This window comes from Nerophis lumbriciformis, unplaced genomic scaffold (genome assembly GCF_033978685.3).
Source record: "Nerophis lumbriciformis unplaced genomic scaffold, RoL_Nlum_v2.1 HiC_scaffold_43, whole genome shotgun sequence".
Classification (NCBI taxonomy): domain Eukaryota; kingdom Metazoa; phylum Chordata; class Actinopteri; order Syngnathiformes; family Syngnathidae; genus Nerophis; species Nerophis lumbriciformis.
This window is the reverse complement of record NW_027316585.1, coordinates 352,501-362,500: the sequence shown is the minus strand read 5'-3', so window position 1 is coordinate 362,500 and position 10,000 is coordinate 352,501.

Here is a 10,000-nt window from a genome sequence, read left to right as displayed (position 1 = left end):
AGGCCTGAATTTGACTAAGTGCCTAGGAGCATTTCCCTTTAAGAAGGCCGACGTGCTATGGTTCTCCACCTGGGTCAGGAAAGCAAAATTGTCCCTCTCCTCGCTGGAAGTCCAAAAAAAAGGCGTGAATTTGACTAAGTGCCTAGGAGGATGTCCCTTTAAGAAGGCCGACGTGCTATGGTTCTCCACCTGGGTCAGGAAAGCAAAATTGTCCCTCTCCTCGCTGGAAGTCCAAAAAAAAGGCGTAAATTTGACTAAGTGCCTAGGAGGATGTCCCTTAAAGAAGGCCGACGTGCTATGGTTCTCCACCTGGGTCTGGAACGCCAAATTAGTCCCTCTCCTCGCTGGAAGTCCAAAAAAAAGGCGGAAATTTGACTAAGTGCCTAGGAGGATGTCCCTTTAAGAAGGCCGACGTGCTATGGTTCTCCACCCGGGTCCGGAACTCAAAATTAGTCCCTCTCCTAGTTGGAAGTCATCAAAAAAAGGCGGAAATTTGACTAAGTGCCATCATTTTAGAGTACCAGGACTATAGCTGGGGAATTGGAGCCCTCTGGTGGACACTCGCTGCAAATGCACCCTGAATTAAAGACATTATTTCCAGTTCTTTTGGGGCCCTATTTTCAGGCGTAAATTTGACTAAGTGTCTAGGGGCATGTCCCTTTAAGAAGGCCGACCTGCTATGGTTCTCCACCTGGGTCTAGAACGCCAAATTAGTCCCTCTCCTCGCTGGAAGTCCAAAAAAAAGGCGTGAATTTGACTAAGTGCCTAGGAGGATGTCCCTTTAAGAAGGCCGACGTGCTATGGTTCTCCACCTGGGTCAGGAAAGCAAAATTGTCCCTCTCCTCGCTGGAAGTCCAAAAAAAAGGCGTGAATTTGACTAAGTGCCTAGGAGCATTTCCCTTTAAGAAGGCCGACGTGCTATGGTTCTCCACCCGGGTACGGAAAGCAAAATTAGTCCCTCTCCTCGCTGGAAGTCCAAAAAAAAGGCGTAAATTTGACTAAGTGCCTAGGAGGATGTCCCTTAAAGAAGGCCGACGTGCTATGGTTCTCCACCTGGGTCTGGAACGCCAAATTAGTCCCTCTCCTCGCTGGAAGTCCAAAAAAAAGGCGTGAATTTGACTAAGTGCCTAGGAGGATGTCCCTTAAAGAAGGCCGACGTGCTATGGTTCTCCACCTGGGTCTGGAACGCCAAATTAGTCCCTCTCCTCGCTGGAAGTCCAAAAAAAAGGCGGAAATTTGACTAAGTGCCTAGGAGGATGTCCCTTTAAGAAGGCCGACGTGCTATGGTTCTCCACCCGGGTCCGGAACTCAAAATTAGTCCCTCTCCTAGTTGGAAGTCATCAAAAAAAGGCGGAAATTTGACTAAGTGCCATCATTTTAGAGTACCAGGACTATAGCTGGGGAATTGGAGCCCTCTGGTGGACACTCGCTGCAAATGCACCCTGAATTAAAGACATTATTTCCAGTTCTTTTGGGGCCCTATTTTCAGGCGTAAATTTGACTAAGTGTCTAGGGGCATGTCCCTTTAAGAAGGCCGACCTGCTATGGTTCTCCACCTGGGTCTGGAACGCCAAATTAGTCCCTCTCCTCGCTGGAAGTCCAAAAAAAAGGCGTGAATTTGACTAAGTGCCTAGGAGCATTTCCCTTTAAGAAGGCCGACGTGCTATGGTTCTCCACCTGGGTCAGGAAAGCAAAATTGTCCCTCTCCTCGCTGGAATTCCAAAAAAAAGGCCTGAATTTGACTAAGTGCCTAGGAGCATTTCCCTTTAAGAAGGCCGACGTGCTATGGTTCTCCACCTGGGTCAGGAAAGCAAAATTGTCCCTCTCCTCGCTGGAAGTCCAAAAAAAAGGCCTGAATTTGACTAAGTGCCTAGGAGCATTTCCCTTTAAGAAGGCCGACGTGCTATGGTTCTCCACCTGGGTCAGGAAAGCAAAATTGTCCCTCTCCTCGCTGGAAGTCCAAAAAAAAGGCGTGAATTTGACTAAGTGCCTAGGAGGATGTCCCTTTAAGAAGGCCGACGTGCTATGGTTCTCCACCTGGGTCAGGAAAGCAAAATTGTCCCTCTCCTCGCTGGAAGTCCAAAAAAAAAAGGTGTAAATTTGACTAAGTGTCTAGGAGCATTTCCCTTTAAGAAGGCCGACCTGCTATGGTTCTCCACCTGGGTCAGGAACGCCAAATTGTCCCTCTCCTCGCTGGAAGTCCAAAAAAAAGGCGTGAATTTGACTAAGTGTCTAGGAGCATTTCCCTTTAAGAAGGCCGACGTGCTATGGTTCTCCACCTGGGTACGGAACGCCAAATTAGTCCCTCTCCTAGCTGGAAGTCCAAAAAAAAGGCGTGAATTTGACTAAGTGTCATTATTTTAGAGTACCAGGCCTCTATAGAAAAGTTTGGTTTTTTGTCTATGTGTCATCATTTTAGAGTACCAGGCCTCTATAGAAAAGTTTGGTAAATTTGACTAAGTGTCTAGGAGCATTTCCCTTTAAGAAGGCCGACCTGCTATGGTTCTCCACCCGGGTACGGAAAGCAAAATTAGTCCCTCTCCTCGCTGGAAGTCCAAAAAAAAAAAGGCGTGAATTTGACTAAGTGCCTAGGAGCATTTCCCTTTAAGAAGGCCGACGTGCTATGGTTCTCCACCTGGGTCAGGAAAGCAAAATTGTCCCTCTCCTCGCTGGAAGTCCAAAAAAAAGGCGTGAATTTGACTAAGTGCCTAGGAGGATGTCCCTTTAAGAAGGCCGACGTGCTATGGTTCTCCACCTGGGTCAGGAAAGCAAAATTGTCCCTCTCCTCGCTGGAAGTCCAAAAAAAAGGCGTGAATTTGACTAAGTGCCTAGGAGCATTTCCCTTTAAGAAGGCCGACGTGCTATGGTTCTCCACCCGGGTACGGAAAGCAAAATTAGTCCCTCTCCTCGCTGGAAGTCCAAAAAAAAGGCGTGAATTTGACTAAGTGCCTAGGAGCATTTCCCTTTAAGAAGGCCGACGTGCTATGGTTCTCCACCCGGGTACGGAAAGCAAAATTAGTCCCTCTCCTCGCTGGAAGTCCAAAAAAAAGGTGTAAATTTGACTAAGTGCCTAGGAGGATGTCCCTTTAAGAAGGCCGACGTGCTATGGTTCTCCACCCGGGTCCGGAACTCAAAATTAGTCCCTCTCCTAGTTGGAAGTCATCAAAAAAAGGCGGAAATTTGACTAAGTGCCATCATTTTAGAGTACCAGGACTATAGCTGGGGAATTGGAGCCCTCTGGTGGACACTCGCTGCAAATGCACCCTGAATTAAACACATTATTTCCAGTTCTTTGGGGCCCTATTTTCAGACGTTGTGGAGCCCTCCAGTGGACTCCCGCCTCCAATGCACCCCCATAATTGTAGACATCACCCCCCAAATTAAAGACATTATTTCCAGTTCTTTTGGGGCCCTATTTTCAGCCGGTTTGGCGTATTTCCTTGACGCCGGGGAGTCCTACAGGTGTTCCCGGGGAATGAGAGGCCTTTTGTGGGCCAGAAAGAGTGGGGAACCCTTGGAGCCCCTATTTTCAGACAGTTTGGCTTATTTCGGTGACGCCGGGGCGTCCATCAGGTCTTCCCGGGGAATGAGAGGCCTTTTGGGGCCATACATAGGTCAACAAAAGAGTGGGGAAATGGAGCCCTCCGGTGGACTCCCGCTGCAAATGCACCCCCCAAATTAAATACATTAATTCCAGGCCTTTTGGGGCCCTATATTCAGACGGTGTGGAGCCCTCCAGTGGACTCCCGCCTCCAATGCACCCCCATAATTATAGACATCACCCCCCCAAATTAAACACATTATTTCCAGTTCTTTTGGGCCCCTATTTTCAGACGGTTTGGCGTATTTCCTTGACGCCGGGGAGTCCTACAGGTGTTCCCGGGGAATGAGAGGCCTTTTGTGGGCCAGAAAGAGTGGGGAACCCTTGGAGCCCCTATTTTCAGACAGTTTGGCTTATTTCGGTGACGCCGGGGCGTCCATCAGGTCTTCCCGGGGAATGAGAGGCCTTTTGGGGCCATAGGTCAACAAAAGAGTGGGGAAATGGAGCCCTCCGGTGGACTCCCGCTGCAAATGCACCCCCCAAATTAAATACATTAATTCCAGGCCTTTTGGGGCCCTATATTCAGACGGTGTGGAGCCCTCCAGTGGACTCCCGCCTCCAATGCACCCCCATAATTATAGACATCACCCCCCCAAATTAAACACATTATTTCCAGTTCTTTTGGGCCCCTATTTTCAGACGGTTTGGCGTATTTCCTTGACGCCGGGGAGTCCTACAGGTGTTCCCGGGGAATGAGAGGCCTTTTGTGGGCCAGAAAGAGTGGGGAACCCTTGGAGCCCCTATTTTCAGACAGTTTGGCTTATTTCGGTGACGCCGGGGCGTCCATCAGGTCTTCCCGGGGAATGAGAGGCCTTTTGGGGCCATAGGTCAACAAAAGAGTGGGGAAATGGAGCCCTCCGGTGGACTCCCGCTGCAAATGCACCCCCCAAATTAAATACATTAATTCCAGGCCTTTTGGGGCCCTATATTCAGACGGTGTGGAGCCCTCCAGTGGACTCCCGCCTCCAATGCACCCCCATAATTATAGACATCACCCCCCAAATTAAACACATTATTTCCAGTTCTTTTGGGCCCCTATTTTCAGACGGTTTGGCGTATTTCCTTGACGCCGGGGAGTCCTACAGGTGTTCCCGGGGAATGAGAGGCCTTTTGTGGGCCAGAAAGAGTGGGGAACCCTTGGAGCCCCTATTTTCAGACAGTTTGCCGTATTTCGGTGACGCCGGGGCGTCCATCAGGTCTTCCCGGGGAATGTGAGGCCTTTCGTGGGCCATATTTTCAGACAGATTGGCCTGTTTCAGTGACGCCGAGGCGTCCATCAGGTCTTCCCGGGGAGTGTGAGGCCTTTTGGGGCCCTATTTTCAGACAGAAAAAAAAGAAAAGTAACCCTTACACTACAAATGACAGCGGGGAAACGCCCCCCCAGCAAAGTCACAGGGGAAGTGGGGTAGACAAGTGGAGAGTGTCTGGGGAAAAGTCCACAAAATGATCAAAAATCACACCCAGGTACGAGTGCCACAAGTCCCGCCGCGTCCCACCCGAGTCCGAGGTGCCCCCCACATGCCCAAAACGCACCCAGCAAAGGCGCACTGTGATTGGGAAGAAAAGTTGGAAAAGTGGGCAAAAGTCCGGAAAAATGACCAAAAACCACACCCAGGTTAGAGCCCCACACGTCCTGCAGTCGCACCCGAGTCCTGGGATGCCCAACATGTCCAAAAAAATCAAAAAAAGCCCAAAAAATCAAAAAAATCCCCGGGCCGTATCTTGGACGCCGGCGTACCGCGTTCGGCCCTCGTGCCGTAGTTTGGCGACCGATTGTAAAAATTTGCCGCGACCGGCTAGTTTTTTTCCTTGGAGTAAATAGAGAGTAGATCCAGCAGAAAATATGCACTATAAACAAAGAGAGGGAGTTTGGAGGGGGGGCAAAAACGCCCTCTTGGAACTTTTGCAGCAGCACACATCAAACTAGCGGGGAGAAGGCATGCATAGCAAAAGGCCACGAAATGATCCAAAATCACACCCAGGTTCGAGTCCCACAAGTCCCGCCGCGTTCCACCAGGGTTCCGGGGCGCCTACAATGTCCACAACTTACCCAGCAAAGGTGCACTGTGATTGGGAAGAAAAGTTGGGAAAGTGGGCAAAAGTCCCGAATTTTATCCAAAATTATACCCAGGTTCGAGTCCCACAAGTCCCGCCGCGTTCCACCAGCAAAAGTCCCGAATTTGATCCAAAATCACACCCAGGTTTGAGTCCCACAAGTCCCGCCGCGTTCCACCAGTGTCACGGGGTGCCTGACATGTCCACAACGCACCCAGCAAAGGCGCACTGTGATTGGGAAGAAAAGTTGGGAAAGTGGGCAAAAGTCCCGAATTTGGTCCAAAATCACACCCAGGTTCGAGTCCCACAAGTCCCGCCGCGTTCCACCAGTGTCTCGGGGTGCCTACAATGTCCACAACTTACCCAGCAAAGGCGCACTGTGATTGGGAAGAAAAGTTGGGAAAGTGGGCAAAAGTCCCGAATTTGGTCCAAAATCACACCCAGGTTCGAGTCCCACAAGTCCCGCCGCGTTCCACCAGTGTCTCGGGGTGCCTACAATGTCCACAACTTACCCAGCAAAGGCGCACTGTGATTGGGAAGAAAAGTTGGGAAAGTGGGCAAAAGTCCCGAATTTGATCCAAAATTATGCCCGGGTTGGAGTACCACGAGTCCGGCCGCGTTCCACCGGTGTCCCGGGGGTGCCTGGCATGTCCACAACTTACCCAGCAAAGGCGCACTGTGATTGGGAAGAAAAGTTGGGAAAGTGGGCAAAAGTCCCGAATTCGGTCCAAAATCACACCCAGGTTCGAGTCCCACAAGTCCCGCCGCGTTCCACCAGGGTCTCGGGGTGCCTACAATGTCCACAACGCACCCAGCAAAGGTGCACTGTGAGTGGGCAAGAAAAGTTGGGAAAGTGGGCAAAAGTCCCGAATTTGGTCCAAAATCACACCCAGGTTCGAGTCCCACAAGTCCCGCCGCGTTCCACCAGTGTCTCGGGGTGCCTACAATGTCCACAACTTACCCAGCAAAGGCGCACTGTGATTGGGAAGAAAAGTTGGGAAAGTGGGCAAAAGTCCCGAATTCGGTCCAAAATCACACCCAGGTTCGAGTCCCACAAGTCCCGCCGCGTTCCACCAGGGTTCCGGGGTGCCTACAATGTCCACGACGCACCCAGCAAAGGCGCACTGTGATTGGGAAGAAAAGTTGGGAAAGTGGGCAAAAGTCCCGAATTTGGTCCAAAATCACACCCAGGTTCGAGTCCCACAAGTCCCGCCGCGTTCCACCAGGGTTCCGGGGTGCCTACAATGTCCACAACGCACCCAGCAAAGGCGCACTGTGATTGGGAAGAAAAGTTGGGAAAGTGGGCAAAAGTCCCGAATTTGGTCCAAAATCACACCCAGGTTCGAGTCCCACAAGTCCCGCCGCGTTCCACCAGGGTTCCGGGGTGCCTGACATGTCCACGACGCACCCAGCAAAGGCGCACTGTGATTGGGAAGAAAAGTTGGGAAAGTGGGCAAAAGTCCCGAATTTGGTCCAAAATCACACCCAGGTTCGAGTCCCACAAGTCCCGCCGCGTTCCACCAGGGTTCCGGGGTGCCTACAATGTCCAAGACGCACCCAGCAAAGGCGCACTGTGATTGGGAAGAAAAGTTGGGAAAGTGGGCAAAAGTCCCGAATTTGGTCCAAAATCACACCCAGGTTCGAGTCCCACAAGTCCCGCCGCGTTCCACCAGGGTTCCGGGGTGCCTACAATGTCCAAGACGCACCCAGCAAAGGCGCACTGTGATTGGGAAGAAAAGTTGGGAAAGTGGGCAAAAGTCCCGAATTTTATCCAAAATCACACCCAGGTTCGAGTCCCACAAGTCCCGCCGCGTTCCACCAGTGTCTCGGGGTGCCTACAATGTCCACAACTTACCCAGCAAAGGCGCACTGTGATTGGGAAGAAAAGTTGGGAAAGTGGGCAAAAGTCCCGAATTTGATCCAAAATTATGCCCGGGTTGGAGTACCACGAGTCCGGCCGCGTTCCACCGGTGTCCCGGGGGTGCCTGGCATGTCCACAACTTACCCAGCAAAGGCGCACTGTGATTGGGAAGAAAAGTTGGGAAAGTGGGCAAAAGTCCCGAATTTGATCCAAAATTATGCCCGGGTTGGAGTACCACGAGTCCGGCCGCGTTCCACCGGTGTCCCGGGGGTGCCTGCCATGTCCACAACTTACCCAGCAAAGGCGCACTGTGATTCAGAAGAAAAGTTGGGAAAGTGGGGAAAAAAAGGACCGGGAAATATCCAAAATTATGCCCGGGTTGGAGTACCACGAGTCCGGCCGCGTTCCACCGGTGTCCCGGGGGTGCCTGGCACGTCCACAACTTACCCAGCAAAGGCGCACTGTCAGTGGGGAAGACCAAACATGTCTCGGATTTTTTCCAAGTACCTTAACGAGAGAGGCTAAAAAGCACCTGTTTTTACCTTCTCTCGTTGTTGTACTTAGAAAAAAAACGAGAAAATAAAAAATCTGGGTTTTTTTCTAAGTACCTTAACGAGAGAGGCTAAAAAAAACCATTTTTTACCTTCTCTCGTTGTTGTACTTAGAAAAAAAACGAGAAAAAAAATTTTCCCCATTCATTTCAATGGGAGTTCATTTTTTTTTTGGGATTTTTTCTAAGTACCTTAACGAGAGAGGCTTAATTTTTCACCTACTTTTTACCTTCTCTCGATTTTTCGTTTTTTACCTGGTCGACCAAAACACCTCCATCTCGTTACTATGTGCACCATGTCTGACAGGCTGAAATCACAGGGAACGCGTCCGAGTCAAAGTGAGCTATTTTCGGACACAAATATGGTGTTTTTCCCCTCTATCCTCTGGTTCTTTTTTCAAACTGATCTTCCAGCATCTGAGCGACAGGGGCTCATGCAGACACCTGTGTCCGCCCGAGGGGCGCCTTCCCGGACACATATATGGTGCTTCCCCCCTCTTTACCCCGGTCCTTTTTCAAACTGATCTTCCAGCATCTGAGCGACAGGGGCTCATGCAGACACCTGTGTCCGCCCGAGGGGCACCTTCCCGGACACATATATGGTGCTTCCCCCCTCTTTACCCCGGTCCTTTTTCAAACTGATCTTCCAGCATCTGAGCGACAGGGGCTCATGCAGACACCTGTGTCCGCCCGAGGGGCACCTTCCCGGACACATATATGGTGCTTCCCCCCTCTTTACCCCGGTCCTTTTTCAAACTGATCTTCCAGCATCTGAGCGACAGGGGCTCATGCAGACACCTGTGTCCGCCCGAGGGGCACCTTCCCGGACACATATATGGTGCTTTCCCCCTCTTTACCCCGGTCCTTTTTCAAACTGCTCTTCCAGCATCTGAGCGACAGGGGCTCATGCAGACACCTGTGTCCGCCTAAGGGGCGCTATCTCGGACACATTTTCAACTTTTCCCGCATGAATGAAATCCTGGAACTGATTCCACCCAGGTACTTAGGGCTTCCAGGGCTTGAGCGACAGGGGCTCTGTCCGGAGCGTGTGTCCGCCTAGGGGGCGCTGTCTCGGACACATTTTCAACTTTTCCCGCATGAATGAAATCCTGGAACTGATTCCACCCAGGTACTTAGGACTTCCAGGGCTTGAGCGACAGGGGCTCTGTCCGGAGCGTGTGTCCGCCTAGGGGGCGCTGTCCCGGACACATTTTCAACTTTTCCCGCATGGATGAAATCCTGGAACTGATTCCACCCAGGTACTTAGGGCTTCCAGGGCTTGAGCGACAGGGGCTCTGTCCGGAGCGTGTGTCCGCCTAGGGGGCGCTGTCTCGGACACATTTTCAACTTTTCCCGCATGAATGAAATCCTGGAACTGATTCCACCCAGGTACTTAGGACTTCCAGGGCTTGAGCGACAGGGGCTCTGTCCGGAGCGTGTGTCCGCCTAGGGGGCGCTGTCCCGGACACATTTTCAACTTTTCCCGCATGGATGAAATCCTGGAACTGATTCCACCCAGGTACTTAGGGCTTCCAGGGCTTGAGCGACAGGGGCTCTGTCCGGAGCGTGTGTCCGCTTAGGGGGCGCTGTCTCGGACATATTTTCAACTTTTCCCGCATGGATGAAATCCTGGAACTGATTCCACCCAGGTACTTAGGGCTTCCAGGGCTTGAGCGACAGGGGCTCTGTCCGGAGCGTGTGTCCGCCTAGGGGGCGCTGTCTCGGACACATTTTCAACTTTTCCCGCATGGATGAAATCCTGGAACTGATTCCACCCAGGTACTTAGGGCTTCCAGGGCTTGAGCGACAGGGGCTCTGTCCGGAGCGTGTGTCCGCCTAGGGGGCGCTGTCTCGGACACATTTTCAACTTTTCCCGCATGGATGAAATCCTGGAACTGATTCCACCCAGGTACTTAGGGCTTCCAGGGCTTGA